General features: G+C 34.0%; 1 non-coding gene across 1 annotated transcript; it reads right to left on the minus strand.

Annotated features, from left to right (window-relative positions):
* Positions 1-753: 753 nt before the first annotated feature.
* Positions 754-825, minus strand: TRNAG-UCC (transfer RNA glycine (anticodon UCC)). The gene has a single exon. It is a non-coding gene; the product is annotated as a tRNA-Gly (tRNA).
* Between the last annotated feature and the right edge of the window lie 3644 nt (positions 826-4469).

Genomic DNA, 4469 nt, shown 5'->3' on the forward strand with positions numbered 1-4469 from the left:
GATCGGGTGAATACAGCTCTTAAAATGAGTTTAAATTCGACAATGCACAATGTTTAACATCTGCACTGTAGAACTGTCAAAACAAGATTTTCAATATGTTTCACAACAAGTTAAATTTCATATTGTGTCAACTTCATTTTATTATAAGGTCGGTACTAGGCGGTACGTCCCTCTATAATAAAGATTGCATTGTAGGAGGACTATGCATTATGTCGATGTAGATTTTGTACTCCAACAGTGAAAAATTAGATAAGGGAAAACGATTATAGATTCAAAAAATACTCAAATCTAAATATGTCATCTTTCAAAAAGTTCAAGAGGGGTTCAAACTCAGTATCCTCCTCGCTTTGCGTACGCATCTGATACATGTTGAATTATTATCTATAAAAATTAATAAATCGATAGGTCTACTTTACTTAAAAATATAAAGCTGTTACTATTGTTCTGTTCCATTTAAATCATTCGACCACGTGTTCTCGAGTTAAATGTTGGCCACTGCTGAAAACTTAGCAACTCTAAGGCACTAACCTAATAAATTATATATTTAGCTTGACAATTTTGTTTTGTAATATATACCTACTTGAATAGAGAACTGAGTACATCTACATAATGTATAACACTTGACTTAGATGTCTATTTCGTGATAATGCAGTATTCTTGATTAAATGCGAGAAATAATTGAAATTGTGCATTTGTATTATAATATTATGAATTAAGGTTTTATTAAGCACATAAATTCATGATAAAAAAAAGTGCGATGGCCGGGAATCGAACCCGGATCAACTGCTTGGAAGGCAACTATGCTCACCATTACACCACCATCGCACGACGAACGAGCACTGAAATATTGAGGTAGTTAAAGAAAGATGGACTGCGAATGCGACGTAGAATGCGACGTAATATGCAATGCAGTAAAGAATAATAAAATCATATTGAAATTGTGTGTGGTTTGTGGTTCTGGCTTTTCACACGTTCCATAGACTTGAGTCTTACTGTATAATAGTAATCCATCACGAGAAATTAGACTCAATTAGAGTTTATATGTAGTAAAGTTAACAGTAAGTGTGCTATTCATAGACATTTCGCAGCACGCGCTACGAGCGTACTAAGCTAGCCTCGGCTATCCACTGGTTACTAGTAAAGAATTCAAGTCATATCCTATTGCTAACACTGGTTTATGAATACGAAAAACGCTATCATCCACCGGAAACCCTCGCTAAAAATGTCTATGAATACGGCCCTAAGAGTCCTTTACTATCATAATAATTCTTAACGTTATAGTCATTCAAAGAGTGTATACATTTTATTGGAAAACATTGTATATATACAGTCACAGTCTGAGTCGTTCAGAGCAGAAGTGGTGTAAGTCAAAAATGGGTAATGAGGGTTAAAGTAAACATTCTGAAAATATACATTTATTTAAACTATTGGTAGTCAGCGGATAGCACGAAGGACATATTAATTGCTACTTTGCGCTATATTTTACAGAATTTTTATTTTAAACCTCATTACCCAATTTTGATTTACACCACTTCTGCTCTCAACGGCTCATTTGCATATGATAGATAAAACACTTTACATAACAGGAAAATTCATGGAAACAAACAAATATATTTAAATACACGTATGTATATGTGATTAGACACAATAATAGAACGTGGAACTCACCAAGGATGAAGAACAAAACTGACATGATGAATATACTCAAGGAGGGGTAGGCGAACTATGCCTTTTGTCGATGTAGATTTTAAGAAAAAAATTAGAGAAGTAAAAACGATTATGAATATAAAACACTCAAATCTAAATATGTGTTTTTTTTTTTAAGTTCAAGGGGCGGTCCCCTCCTTGCGTACGCCCCTGAATAATCGACACCTAACCATGTTATAATCGGTACTCCTTTTCTATTATCTTTAAAGGGAAAAATTGTGACGGTGTCGTGTATGATTCCTGGGTAGCTCAGTCAGTAGAGCATTTGTGCGCTAAGCGAGGGCTCTCGGGATCGACACCCGGCCCCGGAACAATTTTTCCCTTGAAATTATTGGAGTTTGCTTCACAGGGAGCTATTATCTGAAAGCCAGATTTTGCATAATATATACGTTACTGGAGGTACGTTAACAGAAAGCCACAATTTAAGTCACACAGAGTTTGTCTGCACTCAAAGTTGGGTTTCTGACGTTTTGTCAGCCCATTTGAGTTGTGTGGATGTAAAGGAAAAAAATTGTGACGGTATCGTGTATGGTTCCTGCGTACCTCAGTTGGTAGAGCATTCGTGCGCTACGCGAAGGGTCCCGGGATTGATACCCGGTCCCCGAACTATTTTTCCCTTGAAATTATTCGATAAATGTCCAATTTTTATATTTCCATTTCGTACTATGTCCTGGTCACGAGATCATAATCATATACTTTGTCTTTTCAGAATTTACTTCCAAACCTATCTCTCTACTTGCTTCAAGTAAAATTCCTGTATTTTCCCTAATCGTTTCTGTATTTTCCTAACATATTCACGTCATCCGCATAAACATGCAGCTGATGTCAATGCCAAACACTCTCTGTTTTCCTGAACTTTCCTAATGGTATATTCTAGAGCAAAGTTAAAAAGTAAAGATGATAGTGCACCTCCTTGCTTTAGCCCGCAGTGAATTGGAAAAGCGTCAGACAATTCGAACTTACTAAAGTTTACAGATATGTAGTGAATAAGAATAACTCTGGGTTTTATGGCGAATAAAATTGCAATATATATATTTTTTTTCAGTTTCTTATTTTATTTAAGAAAAAGATTATACAATATTTTAAAAATTCTAAAGGCTTATCTAATCAATCTACATAGAAACTAAGGGATATTTAAAGAAGTATATGTCGTGGTGAGTCTATTCACAAATTATGGAAATGAAAAAAAGAAAATTGTTACGCAAGGGACTTTTTGAGTTACTCGCCCCCCCCCTCCCAAATGTAAAGTTGCGCGTAACTTGTGAACCATGAGAGCTTCAAGGACACACTTATGTGAGTTCTTTAGTTATATTAGTATACACCTATGCTACAAATTTGAAAAATCTAGTTTTTTTTTTAGTTTAAAATTTCGTAATTTCAGTAGGGCTACTCTTAAGAAATTACAATCGATAAGATAAACAGTAGAAAAATACATTCTAAAAATAAGTATATACTTCTATAAATAATCAAGAAACATATTTTACTTGGTAATAGCCTATATTTTCTCCTTCCATACTTTCTAACGCTACAAAAATGTGTTGATTTACATAATCATCCCATCTTTTCTTGTGGCCTTCCTGGGCGTTTTTGTCACAATTCTCTTGTCAGCGTATCTGAAGCATGAGCACCTTATACAGTACATTACTTCTTCTTGTAACTTATTCATTTACCATCTCTATGACACACAACGCTTTTATTTCTAAGTTCCTTACATAGACAACTCTTCACTTCCATTGTAATGCTCTCATTTCTGTAATTTATAAAATAATATTCAGTTTATGTTACGTGAGGTCTTATTCCTAGTAAATATGTGTGAGTGTGTATTTGAACTTAATTATGATTTCATAAAATATAACTTTTCTTCTTTATGTAAATATTTATTTTCTACAGGGCATAGTGGAATTTTAAATATCTAGATGCTCTGTTTGATTTGGTGGCCTGTGGTTTCTCTCTCAACGATATCCTATCAATGTATTTGTAATTTTTATTTGTAAATACTGAAAACCTCATAAATTGTTTTACTATATTCAGTCTTTGAAATTTCGCGAAACACTGTAGAAAATTTGCAGAGAATTAAAGTGGCAAGATAGGAATTAATCCACGACATATTTCGTGTCCGCTTCTATTTCATTGATTTTGTTCCCTTTTTTTTTTTCTTTCAGATGAACAGTTGAGGCTCACCAGTGCTTCGGATAAATATTGAACTAACATTATAATTCTCTTTGAAAGGAAAAGGAAAGGTCGACGGCTATGGAGTAAATCGATATAGTTAGCTCTCTTGAATGAGCAGTAAACACGCAATGCTAATGATATATCTGGTGAAAAACATTGGAATAACAGAAACCAGGATGAGAGCTTCGTTTGGAATGAACGAAGTGTCCACTTCGTAGATTTTTTCAACTTCAGTACATGAAAAAAAAAAAAAAGGGGGGACAAAGAACTGAACACGAGAATAAAGAAAAACTAAGGAAGAAAACAGAGGGAAAAGAAGGAACAAAAGAACGAAGGAAAAATAAACAGCAAAGCAGGAAAAGATAGCCTATATCTCAAAAGAAAAAAAGAAACATTAGAAAGCTTGACTGCCTGACACATCTCGCACATAAAGAATTCGGTGTATTGGATATCAAACAAATTTATACATGTACCTTGCCAAATTATTTCCTTAAACATCATAATCATTTTATATCGCACGATAATAGATATAATACAAGAAGATTTAGGATTTTATGTCCTCTAATTGAGTCAAAATGGAAGACCGAAGC

Source organism: Periplaneta americana, chromosome 13 (genome assembly GCF_040183065.1).
Source record: "Periplaneta americana isolate PAMFEO1 chromosome 13, P.americana_PAMFEO1_priV1, whole genome shotgun sequence".
NCBI classification, from domain to species: domain Eukaryota; kingdom Metazoa; phylum Arthropoda; class Insecta; order Blattodea; family Blattidae; genus Periplaneta; species Periplaneta americana.